The sequence below is a fragment of the Equus asinus genome, chromosome 18, assembly GCF_041296235.1.
Source record: "Equus asinus isolate D_3611 breed Donkey chromosome 18, EquAss-T2T_v2, whole genome shotgun sequence".
Lineage (NCBI taxonomy): Eukaryota > Metazoa > Chordata > Mammalia > Perissodactyla > Equidae > Equus > Equus asinus.
In genome coordinates this window covers 32,594,676-32,618,973 of record NC_091807.1, presented here as the reverse complement: position 1 = coordinate 32,618,973, position 24,298 = coordinate 32,594,676, and the positions used below count along the sequence as shown (strand labels likewise).

At 41.1% G+C, this 24,298-nt stretch overlaps 2 long non-coding RNA genes across 4 annotated transcripts in view; one reads left to right on the top strand and one right to left on the bottom strand.

The window, feature by feature from the left end:
* The window catches only part of LOC123278372 (uncharacterized), a 102,520-nt gene that overhangs the window by 37,180 nt on the left and 41,042 nt on the right, over positions 1–24,298 (top strand). The window lies entirely within an intron of this gene.
* Positions 8,093–22,737, bottom strand: LOC139040984 (uncharacterized). Of its 3 annotated transcripts, none has more exons than XR_011495395.1 (4): positions 20,919–22,737; positions 19,491–19,800; positions 16,147–16,293; positions 8,093–13,458 (listed from the first exon to the last, which is right to left on the bottom strand). It is a non-coding gene; the product is annotated as an uncharacterized lncRNA (long non-coding RNA). The 3 variants fall into 3 exon arrangements; XR_011495397.1 differs by having other exon boundaries at positions 19,491–19,635; positions 20,919–22,730; XR_011495396.1 differs by lacking the exons at positions 8,093–13,458; positions 16,147–16,293 and adding an exon at positions 16,300–18,363 and having other exon boundaries at positions 20,919–22,736.

Below are 24,298 nucleotides of genomic sequence, written 5' to 3'. Positions count from 1 at the left end.
TTGACTTCCAGGTCAGGAGCATCGTGAAGACTCAGGGCCTTATAGTACTTCTCCTTGCGACTCTGCACATTGCAGGAATGGAAACTTGAGACTCCGGCAGCCTAGGCCTGCTTTCAATCCAGCTCTTTCCTCATTGATGTTAAGACTGGAAGACGAGAAGTGATGTGACTATCTCTCCCCTCATCGAATATTCATTCTTTCATTTAATGAATGTTGACTGAGGACTTTCTCAGTAACAGGGACTGTGCTGGGTGGATGGGCTTCAAGTCTGGAGGCACCTTCTTTTCACATTGTCTCTATACCACCTCAATTTAGGTGTATATGTGTGTACATACACACATAAGCTCACACACACATATGCACACCTAATTTATTATTGTTGTAATTATTTGCATGTATCTCCATCCCCAACACCTTACTTTTAGGCCATTATCACATTTTACTTAGTTCTAACTTAGAAAGTTTAAATAAATTTCTAGTAGCTTCTCCCCCTCCCTCATCACTCTCCCTGTCTACCAATTGCATCAGTTTAATCTTTCATTAAGAGAACAACGTATGCTTGGAAGATTATAGGAATGGGAGCAGTGAGAACTTTCAGGACCCTGGGGTTATAATCTCTGCTCTGTATCAGTTACCTTATCTACAAAATACAGGGCTAACAAAGTGGAAGGGTTAGATGACCTTTAATTTCCCTTCCTGTATTGAGTTTCAATGACTCCATCCCTCTCCTTTACCCGATAACTTCCAACAGCCAAATATTGCCTGAAGGACATGATGCAAACTCATTTGTTGACTATCCACGGCCCTCCTAGTGGGGCCCAGTTCCATTGCATAGGCCTGCTTGCCTCCTCCATGTGGCACATCCAGGACAGCCACACTGGCCTACTAGTCTACTGACCTCTCTCCACTTTCCTACCTCTCTCTCTTTGCTTATAAGGTTCTTCATGTTTACAAGCCCACACCTGTGCCCAGATCTTACTCATCTTTCCAAGGCTATGTCCTCCAGGAAGCCTTTTCTCTTTTTACTCAACTGACTGAATTGTCCTCTCTCTGAAATTGCATCTCGCACAGAGACTGAATCTTTCATGTGGCCTACATACATACAAATACACATGTGTATGTGCATATATCCATCTCTCTCTTTATTGTAAATTTTATACCCCTCCCATTTTTGTGTTTACAGTGTATGACATGAAAAATAGCTCAAGAATGACTATTCCCAACCTCTTCCTCACTTAGAGGAAATCACAGAATTCTTTTCACCAGGAAGAACTCTGTGTATTCTAGGTCAGCACACAAATCTTTATTGTACAAAATCTAAATGTTGGGAGAGGGGAAATATCTTTATTGATTTATTTCAGAAAGCTCTAGATGGAAGAGAATACGATCTATCAAGAAGATTGGAAGGTTTATTTCCCCACTGTAAAATTTAAGCTCTATGAGAGCAGGAATTTTGCTTGACTTGTTCTCCTATTTATCCCTGGTCTTGAAATGCCTGGCACACTTTAGACGCGTAATACATATTTGTTGAAAGAATGAGTGAGGATGGACCGTACTGGGTGGGCTGGGCGAGGTGGCAGGGAGAGGTGTTGGAAGTTTGGAGAGAGGTGGGAGATGCTGCTAAGCAGCTGCTGGGCATGCGGGCTTTGGAGAAAGATAAGAAACTAAGATTTTAGGTTCTGCTGTGAGTCATAAACCAATCATTCTTTGTCACTTATTTTTTAGATGCCAGTAAAGATTCAAAAGATCTTGACAAAGATTTCTTAGATGTTGGACTGACGTTTCACTTCACAGAGTAGCACCTTATAATCTGTTGCAAGGCTGCCATGCGTGTATTATGTTCTATACTGTTTGTTGGATAAATGCATGATCTTCCATTCTTCCCTGAGATAGTATGCCGCCCAGAACATGGTTTACTTTGCGCATGGCGCCAACTTCTATGTGACCGTAGATGGATTTATCCCCAGATAGCAGCCTCGAGTATGGTTATAGTAGATTACAAGAGAGGCTGAAGGGGGAGTTTCTATGAATGTGTCCATATTAGTTGTGAGGGAGAAAACCCAACTTAAGCCAGCACAGGCAAAAAGGAGAACTTGTTAAATGGTTGTTGAGATGTCTTGTAGAACCCAAAGATAAGAATGGGGCTGGGTCTCAGGAGTGACTCTCAGATATTGTTTTTTCCTTTTTCACCTGGATTTGTCCCTCTTTCTCTCCATCCTCCTTCCCTGGACTGAATTTTTTTTTCTCTTAGCTTCTTTGATGCATAGTGTGGGAAATGGGAGAAAGCAATCTCTCTCTCAGGTTTAGATTTCCTGGGGAGCAATTTTGATTGGACTGAAATGCAGCCACAGAAGGTTGTGACCTTGTAGTCACAGTTCCTCCTCCAGCAGCCATGTGGATGGAGGGGAGGAACAGAGGGGGCTCCCCAGAAGGAAGGTGCAGGACCCCACTGGAGGTGGTGCTGAGCCGAGTGGACAGAACGGGAGGGCTCACTTCCTCGTATACACTTTCACCACCACAGTGGAAACACCTTAACATGCAGGCCTAGCCGTGGGAAGTCAGTGGGGTCATCTTCTAGAGTGACGAGCTAATTCCGAGGTACTGTGGCTCCATGGCTGTTTTGAACGCTTCCAGTCACTGGTTCTATTGTGTTCAGTGACTGACATTCTGACTGGAAGGAATAAATACAGAGTGCCAGGAGGTGCATCCCACACCTTGCAGGGGACCCTAAAAAGCAAGAGAGTCTCACCAGATAAAAACCTAACAATCTGCAATTTGTAAAAAATAAGAAGATGCATAAGAGTGGAGGTGGCTTTTTTCTTGTGTTTAGGTCGAGGAATCAGAATTTAAGAGGTCAAAAATATTTTGTAAAATAAAGCAATTGTTTGAATGTAAAAAATGGATGTACACAGAAGGGACTAATCCAGATGAAAGAGAAAATGTATCTTTTGCCCCTTTTCACTCATTCTTTCATTCATTTTGCAAATTTGTGTTGAGTACCCTCCATAGTAGGTGTTGAGGGTACAGTGAACAATAGAATCGTAGGCTCTGCCCTCTGGGAGTTTACAGTCTAGTGGGGAACAGAGACATTGACACAAACAGTGCCAGGTGTTATGCGTACTTTGAACAGGAAAGTAGAGGGAGCCTGGGAGCCTCTAACAGGACCAGACTAAGGGGTTCTGATAAGACCTCTTTGAGAAAATGGCCTTTAATTTAAAGGTTGAATTCAAGGATTGGAATGCACCAGATAAAGCAGAGAAGGGCTCCAGGAAGTGGAAATAGTGTGTTCTTGTCTCCAAGGGGAGGAGTGTAGCTCCTTTGAGAGCTGAAAGATGTTCAGTTGGTGGCAGTGGGGAGAGCAAAAGAGTGTGGCTGGGACCAAGGTGTGTGTCAGGGTTCTGGGCTCTATCGCAAAGGCACAAGGAAATTATTGAAGGATATCATATTTCTTAGGCGTTGTGAATACTATGGTGCTGTGATATTAGTTTTCTATAGCTACTGTAATAAATTACCATACACTTGCTCACTTACAACAACACAGATCTGGAGGTTACAAGTCCAAACTAGGTCTCACTGGACTAAAGTCAAGATGTTGGTAGAGCTGTGTTCCTTCTGGAAACTCTAGGCAAGAATCATTTTTCTCACTTTTTCCAGCTTTTAGAGGCTGTCTGAATTCCTTAGCTAGTGTCCCCCTTCCATTAGGACATGGACAAGTTTGGAGGCCATGGTTCTGCAGATCTCAGATACTAAGCCTGGAGGTGACATGATCTGATTGGTGTGTACTCCATGAGGACAGGAGCCACAGCCCTGTTGCTCACCACTGTATATGCGTATGTGCTTGGCACTGTTCCTGGCACATGAGAGGTGTTTCATAAATATTTGCTGAACGAATGAGAAAAAAGATATTTAAGAACTTCTGGCTGCAGAGGGAAGAATGGGTTGAAATGGGGCAAGAGTGGATGTAGAGAAGTCAGTTAGAAAGTCATTATAATCTGAAAAAGGGGCAAAGTTACCTGGATAAGATAGTGTCAGTGGATGGATTTGACAGCAATTTAGGAGACAGTCAACAAGAGTTGGAGATGAGGGTGATGTCCAGATGTTTAGCTTGGGCAAGGAGGAGGTGGTAGTGCCTCTGACTGGCACAGGGAACCTGGAGCGGGAGCAGGTTCAGATGAGATGATGAGCATAGATTGGGATGGGCTTAGTTTGAGGTTTCTGTGGTTGAGATGTCTAAGCGTTATCTCCTAATAGGCAGTGACATATGTGAGTCTGAGGCCTAGGAGAGAGGTTGAGGCCAGAGTTTAAGATTTGGAAGTGATTCTAGCATCTCAGTAGTTGTTCATGGAAGTCACGGACTTAGATGTTGTCACATAGAGGAAAAGTATAGATGAGGAGGGGAGAGAGCCTGGACCAAGTCCTGAAACACAGTTTCACAAAATCTGTTTCTCATTCCAACATCAATGCTATATGTGGTTGAGAGTAAGGCTTGGGAAAGGATCATTGTTTGTTTTGAGTGTTTTTACCATTGTGTTGTTTTTATGAACACTTCTTATTAGGATGAACCCTGAGGGAGTTGGCATGGAATATGGAAAGCACATATTTTTAGAAAACCCACTTGGAGATTGCTCGCACTGAAGTCCTTTGTATGAGCTTTGGAGTTTGGGTTTAGTTAGGTGCATACTTATTAAGTTCCAGTGGGGCGTGTGGTAGATGCCTCAAAAGGCTGCAATGTCCTCCCAGGGGCTGGAGGGGACTGGTGACTGTATTCGTCCTCACTTCCTTTCCTTGTTTACCAGCTTACCATTAATGATTGGACTGAGCTGGAAGCCAGGGGCTGTGTATCCTGAGAGCTCAGGCCCGGAGAGAGTACTGGGCCTTAGGGTAAAAGTTATGACGGACAGAAAGGCCCAGGAAATTGCCAGAACCCAATGACTTCACCCTGGGATACTGGACGTCGCTCCAATTTAAATGAGACAAAAGAAGAGAGGGCATTCAGGGCACTTGTATATTAGAGTAGAGCTGGGAGTGAATAACCTAAGAATACTTTTCCAGGACTTCAAAAAGATTGAGAGAGGCCCAGCATACTTAAAGTGTTTTGAGATCCTAAGTATAAAACAACACCAACATCAAAGGGAAGAAATGTCAAAACAACGTTGCAAATGTTCTGGAATATCTAAGTTAGCATTGAACAAATTCTGTTTACCCAAAACACAAACCCCACCATGCAGTATAATTGTGTTAGGCACAAGGTGTTTATAGGGTTTCTAAAAACTTATTCAATGTGTACCACAGGTGGTGTGGCCTGGTGATGTATCATGGGATTAAAGTTGTATGATGAATGTCATCATCTTTTCACCTTGTGAGTTCTATATATGGCACACGTGTGCCTTGAAAGTTGAAGTTTGAGATCCTGTGATGGTGAGGCCAAGGTCAAATGGCCCCTTCAGTGATAGGCCTTAGGACATCTTATCCATTATTTAAAACCCAAATAAAGTGTCCTTCTCCTCTCTGCAACATTAATCAAGAGCCAATAAATGAGCTATACTGGGAAACGGGGGGCACAAAGCTGCATAAAATACAGCTGTGCTCTGGAAGAGCTCTTATGGCTGAGGAAGCAGCCCAGCACAGCAGCTGACTCTCATTCCGGGGGATCTTCCCTGCTCTGGCTCTTTCCTTGAGTTTGAAGACTTGACGTTTATCTCATCTCCCTTGGCTCCTCTTGCACTTAAATTCTCTACTACTTTTTGAACACACCCTATTCACATTGTATTGCTGTTTGTTTTAATGTGAAAATAGATTAAATTTTATTATAAATATTTACATATTATAAATAATTAAATATAAATTGTAAGCAATTTTAATGCAAAACAGCGATCAAGGGTCTTATCCTTTGTTGCAGACTCTGCAGCAGGCAATCCTGGGCCTTGCATATTCAGCAGGACATTTTTGCTGCTTGATACTTTGTGATGTTATGGTCCCTTTTGGACTTCTAATGACAATAGTTTAAAATAACAGGTGCAGACAATGCTAATTGTCCTTTCTTCCTTTTAGTAATAGGATCTCCATCTTTTTAGGGGCAATGGCTGCTTATCTGGAGATTGCATTTCCCAGCCTCCTTTGCAGAGTAAGTTCAGGCCAATGGGACATGAGAGAGAGTCATTCCTGCAACTTATGGGCTGTTACCTTAAAGAGAAGCTTCCAGTTAACTATGATACCTATTATTATCTCTACTTTTGGTACTCTGGGAGAAAAATTTTTACCTTTCCCTGACCCAGGCTGGGTGCACATATACATATTATCATATCATTTATCTCACTCTGTTGTAAGAACATTTTTTATCTTCCAGGCTCCCCGTGGAGCTCATTGAGCCTTTAGTCACATTTGCCTCCCTAGCACTGAGTAGCACTCCGTGTTCCTGCCACATTAGAGGGTTTGTTAAACAAGTGAAGGAATTAGGGAATATCCTGGACTACATCAGGTTTCCCACGTCAATCAGGATCAACTCACAAAATGATTCAAGGATCACAGAAAGCATCTCATTCGTTTTTGCTAGTTACTCGAAGTAATTGATAACAATTGATTGTATATCAATAACTAGCTCCTAGTCTCATCCCACCCACCCTATACACATCAGGGCATGCACCCATGCCTTCATGTTTTTACCATCCATTAAATGCCCAAATATCTAGCCAACAAGAACAGCCTTTTATTTTCAGTAACTCCTTCTTAGTGCTTTACTGCGTGATTCAGCGAATGGTTAAATGTCAGTTTCAGAGAATTTGGTAACTACTTTACAGGAAATTCAGCTTTAAAAAGAGGCTAATCATCTATGTTCCTTTAAACAAAGTTAATTGGTTTGGATGGAGGAGGGACCTTGCCTTGTGGAATTGTCGTGACAATAAAGTCACATTCTGGAGCATCTCTGGGCAATGTGACGTCACCAGGCCATGCTGGACACTGCCAGTGGGCATCCATGCCATCATCCACTTTCTGAATGACTCTGATTTCCCCTGATTTAGGAATTGCAGGCTGGGTTTTGCTTGGGCTCTGAAAGGTGTCTCGGAATACCATCCATCTGTCGCTATTTGTACGGCAGAGGCATAAACAGCAAGGCAGGGTAGAAAACAGAAACAGGCTTATTGTACTTGTGTTACCAGGAGCAGCAATCACTAATCATGGTGGAAAGACGTTTTATTTTCCTTCCCTCATGTGCTTTTCTATAAACAGCAAAACACATTGAATCAATTTTTCAAACAAACTTGTAAAATCAGAAAATACAACAACCTTTAACAGTTGGTAGCATGAATTATCAGGGGCCACAAAGAGGTTTTTAACTATTGAAACATGTTGGCAAGGTGACAAATGAGTTTTTTTCCCTTCCAAATCGTTAAAAATAGCTTTTATAAACTCTTAACTCCCTCTGATGGTGAGCTCACCATTAATCACCTTTATGACATCTTATATTTAGGCCACGGATAAATCCACGGGTCCTAATCAACCACTTTCCTGAGGAAATTGTCCAAATCCCGACTGGAGGGGGGATGGATCACAACAACCCTGCTATTCAGACAAATCTCTTTTCAAGTGCCCTTAAAGCTTTTTTTCATACACCAGTGAAGACAGCCACACAGGAAACAATAATAGTTTAATCTCTTGAAAAATTTCCTTCCTGCATTGCTGTGTTTTCAGACAGGTAGTTAGAGCCAGCCAAAGAAAATGAGCAGCAGCCCCTGCCAAGAGCAGGCTGCTACTTGAGCCTCTGAGCTCCCCGTCCCTCCTCTTACCCTGTCGCCAGTGCAGGGGCCTGAGACGGGGTGCTCTTTAGCCCAGTGGTGACCTTTACTGACCTTGGGAACGCAGGAGCTATGTGCAATGTGGGGAAGGGCCATTCGTGACTCATTGTGTGACTAAGCGTTTTTTAAGCCTCTCTTCTCTTCTCCTCCCTGAGTTCCCTGGAGCATCTGGTTGGGAGGACACGCGTTGTCTGGAGAAGCACATTTGGTTCTCAGAAAAATGCTGTTTCTCACAAGATGGAATCACTGTATCCTTGTCTCTATCTTTTGCTCATGAAACCTTGCTGATTTAATGGTGAGCAGTGCAGGCTAGTTCTAAGACCACGGGGGAGTGTTTTTGCCTTAACAAGGCTTCCAAGAATCTGAGCTGGTTCTGAGCTTTGTGGGGCCGACAGGACCCACTTTCTGTAGGTCCACTTACTTCACCCTCTGCCACCAGTGTGGGACACTGGCCTTTGATTACCTCCAACAATCATTGTAGGTTTTGTTTGGGCTATCAGATATATTTCCTTAGGGATTTGGTCACAATTCTCATGAAGGTCTCATTCTCCCTTGCTTCAAAGGAGCTCCTTCCAGCCAGCAAGTTCACTGCACTGTGGACAAAAAGAGACCACCCCTCCCACCCATCCCTGCCCACAGGCCATTGACCTCTGGCTCAGGTTCTGTTCTCTTGATCGTTGGCTGCGAGCTTTGCTACCCACCCACGGAGTGCATGACTGCCTTACCACACCATCTAACTCTCCTGGCTCTCAATTCTGGCTTCTCACCCAATAATCTTTTTGTTTTTCCCCTTGGCTTGGCGATTTCGTGAACAACTTGCAGGGCCCGGACAAAATTAGTTGCATTTCTACCTCTTGTGTATTCCCCCCTGCCATACTTGTGACTTGTATAAAGAAAAATAAACTCTCTTTAGATAGACTACAGCAATGCCTCTGATGAGGAGAGAGGGGGCAAAAGGATTCATTGGCCAAACTCCTGATTGGCACACAAAAAAGTAAACAAAATTAGTTGTCATAAAAATAGCCCCTCAAGGCCACCCATGGTGTCTAGGAATTCTCTGGATCTGTTCTCATGGATTTTCAGGCCAAGCAGAAAGTACATGAAAAAGGGCCTAAAGATTTTCATCTCTTTTTTCCTCCATTATCAAGGATAACTGAAAAATCAGTTTTGTAATATTTTCCTTAGATGAGTGCCTTAGCCAGTCAGGAGCATTTTCTCAGCTGTCTAAGTCAGAAAATCAGCAATCCATAACCACAGAGTACCTAAGGAGGGGTCCATGGCTCACGCTGTTGTTAAGAAATATCAACAACCAAGTGGAACCTTAAGGTATTCATCATATTGTTATTTATAATAGCAATAAATTATTAATGACATATATTTCCAGCAAGGAAGGAGTGCTTAATCCGATGTTAGTACCATTCACATAATGACACTTATTGCAGCTGTGAAAAGTCAGGTTTTCTGACTAAAACTAAATTAATGGGGATTTGCTTACATTATGCTAAGGGGAAAAAAGTAGAATACACTGTTTATACTATTTGATTCCAATTTAAGTATATTTATTAGAAAAAAAGATTATTTCTGGTTAATGGAATTAGGAGTGGTTTTAATTGCATTTTTACAACTTTTCATAATTTCCAAAATATTTTTAATACAGAAACATTGTTTTATAATTCAAAGAGCCTTAGGCATTATTTCTGATTCTATCACTACAATCAATTTTACTTTTTTTCGATCCTGAATCCTTCTTGAGTTGTCTTATTTTTTCCCAAGGTGTTTGCCCATGGAATTCTATGTAATTTTTTCTGAATTTTTCAAATATACTCTGCTGCCTGGTTGTGAAACCCCAAGGTAATACATTCATTTTCTTTTGGATTGCTGTTACTTCTACTCTCTTGGGCAGTTTGTTTCAGTTGATCTGAATTTGGTTTTGAGTAGGACTTCTCATTATTTCTTCTACTTTCTGATGGATGAAATTATCACTGAAGTGAGTGAAGAATGTAATAGATACGCTGCTCTCTAGAAGTGTCTACAGGTAAGTTTTCTATTTCTTGCCTCTTGCTCAGCCTCTGAGTTCAATCAAGCCAGATTCTTCCACACTTTTCCCCTGGTCTTTGGTCTCTTGACATATAGACCATGACATGACACCCTTCAGCTCATTTTTTTTTTCTTGTTCACGTTTAAATGCCCTTAACTCAGCTTATACCCTTAGCTTGGTGGTTTCTTCTCACATGTCCCAGACTCTGTCCCTGTCCCCAAGACAAGGTTGAGGTCCAGTCTTTCTCTGTTCTTCCCTCACCCCTGCACATCTCCATCAACACCTTTACCACCTCGCAGGGAGATTACGTGTCTATCCCCCTCCACAAAGGCAGTGACCACTTCTTATTTATCTCTCCAACCCCACTGTGTAACACGATGCTTCAGTTTGGTGAGTGCTCAGAACAATGACGTGAACTGAATTATGCCTGTTTAATTTATATTACCTAAGCTGCAGGATCAGTTTACTTTAGATGTTGCTGTGTTACTGATATGATTCCTAGTACATCAAGTGTCCATGGTCTTTTCAACTCCTTGCAGTAAAACCTCATGCTTCTTTGTTTATCAGCTCTACCAGGTACATTGGTTTGCAACTGGTCCTTTCTCTTTTATCATGTCCAACTCTGTCAAGTCATACCTACAGAATTATATTCATACAGAATTCCGTAGATATCCTGTCTGATAAATTTGCTTGTTTAATTTTATTTGGGAAGTTTTCTCCTTTCTCAATTTTTATTTGAAAGCTCTTCAAAGGAGGAAGGGTAGAGGAGAGGAAGGGAGAGATAGAGAAAGAGAGAGCGGGGCAGAATGGTTGTTTCTGTATTTTGTGTTAAAAATTTTTGTGCTGTGTATTTTCAGTGAACACTGCAGTGATACTGAACTAAACACTATTTTTCCTGGAGTTTTGATAGCAGGTAGAGGATAAAGACATTGAGATACCAACCGTTCAGGGAAAAGTTCTATTGACTCGTATGTTCTAAAGAGATCTTGAATTAATGCTGCTACACTGGAGATGTCTTTGGATAGTGGCATTACTATATAAACAGCCTCTGAAACAATAAAATTTGTCTCAAAGTCGAGATCTTTGAGAGATATTTTTAAGAGAAAGTTCTATCTTCTGGGCCAATGAAAGATAATGAACGTTCAGAATTTGATGTTTGGTAAGAAATTTCCCTACTCTATGTAATTTTAAGAGAATATCTTATAAGACTGACTGATGAACCAAAATAAAATTCAGAATAAACAAGACATAAATGAATGGCAGGGAGGAAGGTTGTCAACGCTGGATGAGTGTGTCTCTCTTATTACCTCTGCTCTTCCTGGATACCTGTAACTGTAGTCAGCTAAGCCCCGATTTGCCTGACTTAACTTCATGAAAGTTTTTGACCTAATAAAAAAATAAGGTGTGGTGGGAACCAGAGTGAGAGCTAGCCTGGACGAGCCCAGCCTAAGCACTCAGAAACAGGCTCCTCCAAAACAATGCTTTGCCCAAGTCAAGGCCATGTCACTGTGTCAGTGCTTTGCTTATTTCAGACCAAAGTTGAGATGAGCTAGAGAATGTTCACGTGCCTCTGACCCTTACTCCGCTCTGCTTCTTTTGTCTAGTTGTTGAGGGAGACCTTGGCCCAGAAAACTCAAAGGATTCATTCCTCTTGAAAGCACAAGAAATCACAATGTGATTTCCTGACCCCAGAAGACATGTGTGGATGTTGACTGTCTGTGTGGAGCAAGGTGAGGGAGGGAGAGTGGCATGCCACACTGGATAGGTGGTCAGGGACCAAAATTCTTCTCTTGCTCACTCTCCTTTGCCCCCACCTAAGCTAGGCTTCTATGATCTTTCCAACAGCATGCTAAGTGTCCACCAAGCTGATCATTTTTCTCCTGGTCACATAGGAGACCACATTCCAGACCTCCTCATTCTCTACCAGCTGGACATGGTCCAAGGAGAGTTCCAAGGTCAAGTTCCATGGTGGATTACCAGGAGGAAGTGTGGAATTGCCTTGTGGAAGGACACCGTTGAATGTCTGATGAGACTGTGATATGAGTGGTGCATAAATCTTCATTAGGTTAAGCTGCTGATTTAGGGTGGTTTGTTACAGAGAGGTTAGACTGTCTGACCAATACAAGGTGGTTGCAAAATCTGACTTTCCAATGACCAGGATGGCCTCCTGGTTCTGTACCTCAGATTCTTCGTCTATAAAATGGGACGCTCATAATACTTACATCATAGGGATGTGGCAAGGTCGAATCACAGAATAGTGCCTGATACTGTCAGGTGCTGGCCACTACTACCATTACTAGTCTGATTACTATTACCTCTACTAGGACACCACCCTATTATTGCTGTGGAGCTTTTCTTTTTGGAGAAGGAATACCATGAAGTAAATTGGTGCTCATTTCAAGAAAGCCTACCATGGATCTCATGCTTCTTGAGAGGGGGGAAATGGGTTTCTTGATGAGAACCCATGTGCAGTACTAGCTAAACTAACAAAACAAGTCTTAGATCATGTCACTCAGGGATTATGTGCTAGGAGCTGGTACATTTCCTGTTGTTATAGAAGCTGAATATTACCTAATGGTTCACAGTGGATTTAGAGGAGAGAGGTCATTTATCAGAAAATTATTGAAGAGTTCATGGAGAAGCAGTTAATTCTTTAATCTTTCTAGTTTATTTGGGAGTAGTGATCTCACTCACTGTAAACAACACACATTGAACTGGCCCTAGAAATTTAACAGTGGCCAGAGGGCAACTCTGACTTTTCAACAGGTGTTTGCCTCATGAAACTCAGGTAATGGGATTTTAAACAAAAACAATGTGGCGTCTACAGTGATGTCCCAACCAGTCAGTTAGGATAGTTAGAACAGTTCCAACTGCCTAGCAGATAGAGACTGCTGTCTGAGTCCTAGGAAGGTATAGTTTGGAAGTCTAGTGTGGTTATTAAAAATGTGGACTTCGGAGTCAGATCTCCTGGCTTTGAATTTGGCAGCTTGCCAGCTATGTGACCTTGGACAAATGACTTAGTCTCTCTGAGCTTTGGTTTCTTCTGTTGTAAACTGGAAATAATCATAAGACCTCTCATAAAGTTGTGAGGGTTAAATGAGTTAATACATTTAAAAGGTTTAGAATAGAATGATACTAATTATTATTATTACCCTCACTATTATTCTTATTAGAAAACATTGTTTAGTAACTTGGTCAGGAACATAGTCCACTATGTCAAAGGCGTTTTGAGTTTTATAACACTGAATTTCAATCCCAAGGAACTCCTCCTTGGGGCTTAGTGTAGAACTGTGTTTGCCTCACTCAGTGGATGTCCCATCAGCAACAGGAAGAAGAGGATTCAGTGTCAAGATGATGCGATGCACCATTTGCACCAAGATGCTCGTTTCATACTTTTTGTTTGTAGATATTTTTGAGCCAACGAGAATGCTTTTGAAGGCTGTTTACCGATGAGGACTGGAGAGAAAAGAGTGAGGCTGGTGGACAGAAGCACAAAGAGCATTTACGATGCTGAGCCATCTCTGAAGATAGAAAGAAGCTTCGTCTTCCCGTCTTGCAGAGAATTGTTTTCCAGGAAATTAATTTTTTAGTTCTTCTTCCCTTTTGTCTCTCCACTTTCCACCTGATCTTCAAAACATAATTGCAAACCATAAGGCATGTTTTTTAATCTTTTTGTTTGGAAATAATTTCAATCTTATAGGAAAACTGCAATAAGAATATAGTCATGTGCCGCATAATGACATTTTGGTCAACAATGGGCCATGTATGTGACAGTGTCCCATAAGATTAGTACCAGACAGCCTAGGTGCATAGTAAGCTGTACCATCTAGGTTTGAGTAAGTACACTCTATGATGTTCACACAACAAAATCGCCTAAAGATGCATTTCTCAGAATGTATCCTTGTCATTAAGCAAAGCACGACCGTATTTACAAGGAGGAAACTAAATACACTTTTCTCAGATTCAACTTTTTTTACTCCATTTGTGAACATTTTACCCCATTTGCTTTCTTATTTGCTCTCTCTCTTTCTACACACATATGTATACACACACACACGTAATATTTTTTTCTGAACATTTGTAAGTGAGTTGCATACATCATGACCTGTCATCCCTAAATACTTCAGTGTATATTTCATAAGAAGAAGGATAATTATTCTCTTACATAACCACAGTGCACTTATCAACTTTAGTAAATTTAACATCAATATAATATTTTTATCTAATCTTCTATCCATATTCCAATTTTGTTAATTGGCCAAATAATATCCTTTAGAACATTTTTTTCTTCAATACAGGATCCAGTCTAAGATTGCATGTAGTGGTATGTCTCTTTAGTCTCCATAAGGCATATTTTAAAAAACATTGAATACTTTTAAGCACTAAAAGGTTAATCTTACTTTATTGCTCTTAATAACAGAAGCAAACCAACTTGATCTATTCATGATACTTGATGCTATAATGAAAAAGAATTAAAATGCTCATCTCTTAGAATGATTTACTTTTTTGGGTGCCAATTAGAGGTAAGTGTTTAATTTTTCTAAGTTATCTAATAGTTCTATTCTGGTGCTTCTCTTTCCATAAACTTTTCATGGATAAGCACTCTCTTCCTTCCTCAAATTTAATTTGATATATGTATGAGCATCAACAAAATGAAACTCCAGGGAAATCTTTCAGTGTATAGCATGGGGAAATGCATCTTTTTGGAATTCAAATGGAATCTTCACTTTTTCAGACTCAAGTTTGCTCAGTCAAACATATTTTTATACCATATAGCATATATCAATGCCATATATATATATATATATATATATATAGCATATATATATACATATACCATATATCAATATATTTATTGATATAATTCCATCAATATTTTAAGGTACCTCTCAAGTTTCTGGAACCATAACAAATTACTGGGGGAAAAAATGAGCCAACCCTTAAACCCTCTTCCAATGAGTTGAACAATGAAATAGGAAATAGTTTTAAGATCTGAGGTCTCTCTTTTCATTAGTAACAATTACTTCTTTGGCTGTTTCTTTTGCTCTTTATAACAGACTTCTGTAGGAGGGACCAGCAGCTTTTTAGAGTCAGCATGCTACATCTTTTTACGAATTTCATGAAAAGAACGATATGTGTGTGTGAGGGGGTATGTGGAGTGAGGGGACAGAGGGAAAAGCAGCAGTCCCTTGCAGTTCCATTCTTCAGAAGCCAGTAGGTGGTGAATTAGCTTAGTCAAATCCGGTGGTGGGGAGAGAGGTAGTTGAGGACAGCAAGGGAAGTGTGGGCTCCACAAAATAGGGTCAATGGATAGATGGGAGATGGTGGAGGGCAGATAGGGCGGTTTTCCTCTACAATCTTCTGAAGTTTAAATGTTCCTGGAAGCCATTGTCAGTTCATTTATAAGAGAGTAGAACTATTATAGGACCCAAACCAACCAACCAACAAAGGGCCATGTGGAGAGAGGGCTGTCTTCAGAAAGAGTGGAGTGAATGGTTGGTTGAGTACTCCAGCAGGGAATGCATTTCTGAGAGTAAGGAAAAAGAAAACACGAGGGAAACTGGTGTTTGAATTTTGGATCAAGATGAGAATAGTATGGGAAAGAAGGAAAGTTCTGGAACTTCATGTCTAAGGGAGAGAAGAGTGAAAATAAAATCCTAAGTCTAAGTGAAGATGGAGTCCTATAATTGACCAGTGGCTAGGGCATGAGGAGGAAGCTAAGGTGAGTCAGAGACAGCTGAAGCATAGAATTTTTGGACTTCCTGAAAAATGCAGAGGTGTTCCATTCTTAAGTGGTAGAATTTAGTCCACTGGGATCTAACATGGATGAGTTCCTATCTTCCAGTTCACATGCTCACTTCTATTAGAAAAGATTGGCAACTCTTAATTACCCTTTGGGTATTAAAAGGCTTATCACCTCCATTTCAGGGGCTTACAGACTGGTTCGGTGTGGGAATACCTAAGTATGCTCTTTCTGCAGCTTCTCAACAAAACTATTCTTAGCAGCTGTGACCTGTTGTGGAAGTTAGTATGATACTGAACAAGTTAAGCAGGTTGTCAAATTGTCTTTCCTGTGTGACTTCTACAAATTAATCTGAATATTTTATAGACTGACTTTATAGGGAACAAGAATCTGGAATATAGTCCAAGTTTTTCTTAATGTGTAAGTGGGATTAAACTTTAAATGCTCTTGGTAAACACTGAAGATTTAGCTAGATACGATATAATGAGGGATGTTTAATGACCCCTGACATTTTTTCCATCTTTCAGCATGTATGTAGAGAGAACTATGAGTTAAAGATAAATAAAATCTACCTGGATATGATACTGGACAGCATCCATCCATTCCCAGAATGGCAACTTTTATGTCTTGATTTTAATAATCCATGGAAGACGAGAGGGTGTGGTTCCTTCAGAGGCTGGTGAAGTGCACCTTCATCAGCCCATCAATTCTTTTTCCTGCTGTGACTCACAGATTGAAGGCAATAGTGAAACTCCCTTAGTTTCATAAAATATAGTTGGATATTTAGGTAAACATGCTTGTAGTTTTGACCTTTTGCTTTCGAATTTTTGTAGAACAAATAAATAGCACGCATAACAAATAAAAGTTAAATTATGTTATTTGTATGGTTGATCAACACGTAAAGATAAACTACACATGCATACATATATTATGTTTAGCTCTACAAAATTTTCACTTTTGGGGTAAAAATGGATAAATATTTCTAATTTCATAGGATTAAACCTAAAATATGTATAGGCATATTGCATTTCTACTAATCAAATAATAACATAACACAGTACATTTCCAGGAAAATATGTTGTGAATAACAGCCTCTCTATTAAAATATTCAAACTAATTTGTAGAGTGGTCAAGCCAATGGAAGTCACTATACTAGTGGGTGCAGGTGGTGTGCTTTGTTCTGTGGGAGAATTTGGGGTTTGAGTTAAGAATGAGACAGTCAGGAGTCAGAAAGATCTCAGAGGCTATAATATCTGAGAAAACTTGAAAATAGGTTTTCCGCTGATGAATAGTGGGGATGGAGTGTTGTATGAGGGTGCAAGCATGTCAAGGAAGGATCTTCCTTCTGGGAGCGTAGGTAACAAGGCTGATGGGTTTGGAGAACTACCGCAATACTGTAGATTAAAACTCATCAGATGCCAGACCTTGGAAAGTCTTGTATGCTGCTCTAAGAAATGCGAAGCAGCTTCTGCTCTTATTCTAATACGTTCCTTTTATGGAATCTAAAAAAAGATGCATCAGTCTTTAGTGTGTATGGTGAGCCAGAGAGCAAGCTCAAATGGAGCACTGAGAATTGAGGTTCCAGTGCCCCCAAATCCATCTGTCTAGCCAGATCTCTCCACAAGCTTGTGGTGTAGGCAACAGAGAGGTGGTGAAAGGTTTTAAACAATTCCAGGGTGTGGGATAAAAGGCAGTGAAGGCACTGAGATACCATTTCTAGTTCTGCATTGAAGGGGGAATAATGGGGCCGGAGAGGACAGATTCAAGTGGCTTTAGGTAAGCTGTTCAGCAGGATTTGGATGTGACTTGGATGATGTTGGGGGATGATGGAAAAGGTGGAGTCCAGGATAACTCCCACATCTCAGCCTGGTTTCACCTGCAGAGGGAGCAAAGAAGTTGGCCTTGGTAGTGACATTTGCCTCTTAGACATCCATGTGGACGTCTGAGTGCCTCTGAGACATCCGGCAGGCAATTCAGTCTGGAACTTGTAGAGGGGTCTGGGCCAGACAGCTGGATTTGGGGGCAATGGGTGCTTCAATCCTCAGTGCTCCATTTTGGCTTGCTCTCCAGCTCAACATGCACCCAGAAAACCGTCATAGATTGCTGGTAGAGTCTATGTGTGGAAGAAATTAGGATAACGGGAGATGCTAACTCTCTATCTTGCTACCAAGTCACGGAAATTTGCATTATTTTCTTCCTTAAGGCAAAACCAGTGGTGTCATTTGAGAAGGAGTTTGGGGCAGGAGGAAGGGACTATTTGCTTACTTAGAGCTCATCAACCAAAAATAGTGCTGTAGAAGTGGAATTAAAATTGTGCTTGCAAAGCTTGCCACACTGGGCTGAGCTTTCAGTGTAAATGCAGAGTACCTTTGGCTGAAAATACATGTTTTGTAGGCAAGGAACTTTCATGAGCTTGGAAAGAATGATTATTGTTTAATATACACACATAGAATTAGAATTTAATGTACATGTGTAGAATTATAATTTATTATAGACATAGTGCCACCTGGACTAACAGAAACTCCTGTCCTTAGGAACTTGGAAAGGCTGAGCAGAAAGGAGGGGGTGCAGCAGGAAGCAACATATCTCAAATCAGAACCAACTCACGGAGGCTGGCCCCCAAAGTTGTCACTGCTGCAGCCTACTGCAATGTAGTCGGGTCAGGTGGAGTTCCCCAACTGGACGAAGAGCACCATCAACATTGACTGGCAATACTTCAGAGGCCTTTTGGTGATTGTTAGACTGGGCAGGACAGGAGGTGACACTGTGCAATGATTGAAAAAGAGACTCTGAAAAGATAGAGAAAGGAGAAGGAACTGGTGGTTTTGAACTAGAACTGTGGATAGAGGGGGTCAGGGGAAGAAGAGGATGGAGGACATTCATCTTCAGAAGAAAGCATCAGGGGTCCTGGCTCTTGAAGAGAGGAAGGGAGACAGGGTAGGTGCTGGTTGCATGGGGAAAGATGACAGAGCATGGATATGAGACCCAAGCACCCCCAATAACTGGGATTGGACATTTCTAGTCAGTCTGCCTATGAGGAGAGTGATAAAGCCTGGTGGGGATATTTGATGGATGAACCAAGGAAGAAGTATGTGAGGTGAGATTTTTATAAAGATGTGGTGGAAGACCAATGAGATTGTGAATCAGGGATGGAAAATGTAGGACGTGTTTACTTCCTCTTTGGGCAGGAAAAGAAGAAAAGAAAACCCATTGGCTTTAGAATTTTTATATGTTTGCTAAGTGAAGTGACAAAATGGCGTCTGAGAAGAGACCTTTGAGACACACCAGTTGAAAGAGGAATGATGGTGAGAAGCTATTAGTGTTTAAGGGCTCCCTGAACCTGTGAGAGATAAGATTGGGTTTGGCTCAGGAAGGAGGACAAAAGTTAAAGGTCCAGGGACAAGTGAGCTAAATCCAACCGTTTTTATGGGAGAAGAGGAAGAAGAAAGAAGTGGGATCCCCCAAATAATAAAAAAGTAGGAGTCCAGAAAGCGAAAGAAAAGGCCTCAATGAGTGTGAAGTGAGCCAAGAACTCTGGATTTGAACCCAGAGTCAAGTCTTTCCATCGGTGTTCCATGGGCGAGTACTAGCTTCTCCAAGTCTTAAGTTTTCGTTCTCTGATTTTGACACGGGGGCTAAAATACATTCTCTGAAGGATGATTGAGCAAATTCAACCACCAGATCTCTCATCTATTTTTATTTTTTATCCTATAATGGAATCTATCTGGAGGTTCATGGAGACGATGTGGTGAGGGAGCAGCAGGAAGGATAGAATCCACGGGTATAGGATATACACATAGGGAGGGGGCTTCACAATCATCTGTTCAATGGGAAAAGTTAGAGAGCTCTCTTGGAATACAGTCATAGGGCTTGGAGGTAGAAACACACAGATCCCAAAAGAGAACACTTTGCTTACCATCTGCCCACTTCTTGGAGTTCTGGCCTTGTAGTTGGTCAAAAGGCAGCAAGGATCCGTGAAGCCTGTTCTGAATTCACCCAAGTCTATGTGCGAAAGGCATCCTTCTTTCGTCTTCCCATGCGAAGCGCAGCTATTAATTACACTAAGTGACAAAGATTCTCCTTGTTGCTTGATGGACACAAGGATGAATCTTTGTTACTGATTGCAAATAATAGAAGTCTGATGGTGATCAAGAGTCGGGCCTGGAAAACATGCACCAAGCCACACAAGGGGCATATGGCACCTTCTTCTGAATCAACCCCAGAGGCTGCAGGGAAACAGAGTGGGTATTATTTGGTCAGGTTCCTCCCATGAAAATATAGCCTCCATCCTTTTTTGCTTGTTCGGTTCTGGCACTGGAACAACCTGTCTCTTTACATTAGTTCATTTCTGTAGAGAAATGGTCATTTAGAAGGAAATAGTTGGAAAATCTAGGCACGAATCCATTTTTAAAGTCACAACTGAATGATTGCTTTCTTATTGTGCTACATGGGGCTGGAAAAATCATTCCTTTCTGTACATATTTTTCTTTTTTGCTTTGTGTTTTCATTCTGCTTAAAACACACATATGTGCCAGAAATGAAAACATTTTCAAAGGGCAAGTTTCAAGGACTCCTAAAAATAGGACCTGTTGCCAAATATACATTTCCCCAATATGTAAATGACTGAAAAGGAGCACAATGAAAAGCATATGCTATTCAAATTTTTTTTTGAAACGTTTAAGAGCTGGAGGATTTGACTTGTAGCCTTGAAACTCTTTAAACTAGTGGTTTCCATTTAAATTTTACCATAAGTCTTCGGACATCATTCTTTGCATATTTTACATCTGTCTTTTAATCAAACCTGTATAAAAGTTACTAAGAATAGTTTTATTTTCCAAATGGGGAAATGTTATTTCTTTTATCATTCTGTGATTTGACATGAAGATTTCAAATAATTATCAAGGCTAAATGATGTCCAGAACATCTGGGCCCCTAGCAGATGCTTCATTAGACCCAAGGATGAATCAATGAGTTGGATAGAAGAGGCAAATTTATCATAGTAAAAAGCCTTTCATTTCTTTCCTTCTGTGGTCTGCAATCAGGAACTACCTCAAATTCTTTCTAAAAAAATTTTTTAAAAGGCGGAGCATAAATGCATTAATTAAACTTGTAGAAGTCAACGTTAATAAGGATGTATTTCTGTGGTGGTCACCCAGTGTCAGTGAATGCCCTCTACACTTAAAGCTGTGCCTTGTAATTTAGAAGAATTATCATTTATTATGAAAAATCCCACTGGTGAGCTAGTTTCTCAAATGCCTTGTTTTATTTTCTGAAAAAAATGTTTTTCGATCAAGAACAAGTCAAGACATAATTATTACATGTCATCTGTCAAAGATTCACAAACCTGAGTGGCCATATCTTCCTGAGAAGGCTTTCATGGGGCTGGAGTCCTGAGTTCGCTTCTCTCCTTCCAGTGCGGTTGTGGAGGCAGTGCAAGTCTATGAAACACCACTGAAGGGCTAGACCTTTACCCTTGGAATTGCATGCTTTCCCAGGTCTGGTTAAATTTTGCCTTCCATATCTTAATATTTCCGTGATAGGGCATGGAAAAAGAAACTTAGAAAAGGTTTCATCTTTGTTGTTAAAAAGTTATGACCTTTGCTCACATTTGCCAGAGAAAGTGGCTTATAGCAGCAATTAACATGAATTATTAACTCTTAGATTAATAATTTATTAGAAACCTAACGGCCTTAGTCACTGCCAGATCACACTATTGAAAGGAAAACGAAGAAAACAACAGAGCTCTAATTATAACCATTTGTCGATGATGCTTGGAATAAGGAATGGCGTTTAGACTTTCTAAAGGATTTTTTAATTTCCCCTATAGTATCCCACTGGCTGCAAAGTCAGACAAATTAACTAATAATTCCTCTAATGACTTGTGTAGGTGCTGATTTTTAAAAAGTTTTTATTTCACAGATACTCATATAACTCTTCCTTTGTGTCAAGTTCTATTTGAAGCACTTGTGCATATTAATTCGTGAATTCTCCTAACAACCATCTGAGCTGCACACTGTTAGAATCATCCACATGTGCCCGAAGCTGTGCCCAGAGTCACGCAGGTAGATGGTAACCTGGTGCATTCGTTTGCCAGGGCTGCTGTGACAAAGTACCATAAACTAAGTGGCTTAAACAACAGAAATGTGTCGTCTCACAGTTCTGGAGGCCGGTCATCCAAGATCACGGTGTTGGTAGGGTTGCTTCCTTCTGAGGGCTGTCGGGGAGAATTTGTTCCACGCCACTCTCTGAGCTTCTGGCAGTCTTTGGTATTCCTTGGCTTGTGGAATCAATACTTCGATCTCTGCCTTCATTTTCACAGGTAATTTTCTTTCTGTGTGTGTCTGTGTCCAAATCTCCCTGTATTATAAGGTCATGAGTCTTATTGTATTAAGGCTTACCCTAATGACCTTGTTTCAATTGATTACTTCTATAAAGACCCAATCTCCAAATAAGTTCACATTCTGAGGTTTTGGAGGGTTAGGACTCCAATATATGAATTTTGGGAGGCAGGGGAGTGGACACAATTCAGCCTATGACACTGGTAGACCTGGGGTCTCAACCCAGGAAATCTGGCTTGAATCTGTGCTCTTAATCACCATGCTAGGCTGCCTCCCATATGTTGGTCTTTTCTTATTAAGGCAAGTTCAATTTAGAGCATCTTATTGATTCGTATCCAAGAATTGTCTCCAGCCCAGTAGCTCTTGGGGACACTGTCTTCTTGACCCCAGGCAGGAATCCGGTTAATTTAGGGGATCACACTGGTTCGTAGCTCAAGGATCTCTAAATTCCCTTCCAGCTCCAAGCCCACTGTGTTTTGAAATCTAAAAGCTCTTTCAGCTCTTTCTGTTTGACTCTGGAGTACATGTTTTCTTAAATCCACATTTTGAAGGCACTTGAGGAGGGAGAGGCCTAATTACTTCCTTTTTTCCTTCCAAATTCCTGTTCCTGGAGCCATGATTAAGTAATACTTACAGCACCTCTTGCAAATCTCCCTGACCTCATCATGTCTTGAAATGGAAAGAGAGAAACCGAAAGACCCATGAGTTCTGAGTCCTTGGCCTTTTCAGTTGATGAGGAAGCAAAGCTTGAAAATCCCTGTTCCTTAATGGAGGAGAGAAAAGGGGGGAAAAAAGGAAGAAAAAGAAGAATTGGGGAAGATAAAAGAGCAGAGAAAAGAACTTTGTAAATGAAAATAAAAATAGGGTTTGGGAAATTGTGTGTTGTTTCATCAAACGCCAATTTCCGAAGGAGAAAAGTGACATCTCACACATGGTTTTCCTTTTTTCATTTTTATTCCTTTTTCCTTTTATTTATTTTTATTGAGGTCACATTGGCTTATAACATTATATAGATTTCAGGTGTGCATCATTATATTTCAACTTCTGTATAGACTGCAACATGTCGACCACCAAATGTCTAGTTGCCATGGATCGCCATACACGTTTTTTTTTTTTTAAAGATTTTATTTTTTCCTTTTTCTGCCCAATGCCCCCCTGGTACATAGTTGTATATTTTTAGTTGTGGGTCCTTCTAGTTGTGGCATGTGGGATGCAGCCTCAGCATGGCTTGATGAGCGGTGCCATGTCTGTGCCCAGGATCCGAACTGGCGAAACCCTGGGCGCCAAAGCAGAGCGCACAAACTTAACCACTCGGCCACAGGGCCGGCCCCCTATGGTTTTTCTAATGATGAAATCAGGGTGGAGATTTACACGTGCAACTTCTTATGGCTTCGTTCCCCTCAACCCCTTGCTCACTCTGATAGCTGTCTGGAAGATTCATCATAAAGGTCAGACTCCCACAACAAATCCTGCATTTGGCTTCCAACCTCAATATTTTTAGGATTTTCTCCTTTCTTTCTTTTTTGTTTCTTTGGGAGTACAGACTGACTAGCATTTTAGTGCAGTTTAAGTCTCAGACCACTTCCTTGTTTTTCTTCTCTTTTGAAGCAAAGAATGTGATGAAATCATGCAGGAGAATGCCCGGTAGATTATAGGAACTCTTTCCTAGTTTGCTTGAATACATTGTCCACCCCTTTCAGTATGTTTGCAAATTTACTCTATTCTGAAGGTGGAGGTCAAGGAATCATTTCTAAAGTGACTCTAAAAAAGGACAGGAGACACAGAGAGGCCATTTCAGAGGGTAAGGTGAGTCCAGAGAGAGGAAGCAGGGGTCAGGGCTTTGTGCCGCTGGGTTTCTAAAGGAGAGATGTCACATCTCTAGGAATTTCTGATTCTTGCCTTGAAATGACTGGCCTGGAAATTTGATCAGGCTCTTTCTTCTCTCACTCTCTTAAGGGCTACCCTTCTTTGGGAGCCCCAACAAATGTTAATTTGTACAGAATCTAAGAGACTGGTAGATTGCAAGATTGGCTGCAATACTTTACTTTTCCCTGTATGCATGCTCATTATAATGTAATTTTGCAATTTTCACACCAAAGGGTAGAGTCATAGTCTGTTTTTCCTACCTTTGATTCTGGGCTGCCCTGTGACTTGCTTTAACTAATAGAATGCAGCAGAAGTGATGGTGTGCCATTTCCGAGCCTAGCACAAGAGCTCAAGAGGTCTCGTACATGGCTATTTCTTCTTGAAACCCTGCCCAGATACCCTGTGAATAAGACCAGGGTAGTCTGCTGGAGGAGGAGCAACAATGTGGAACAGAGGTAAGATGTCTCAACAGAGGCCATCTTCACTAGCCTGTCCTTGGCCAACTCAGCAGCTAAAAGGA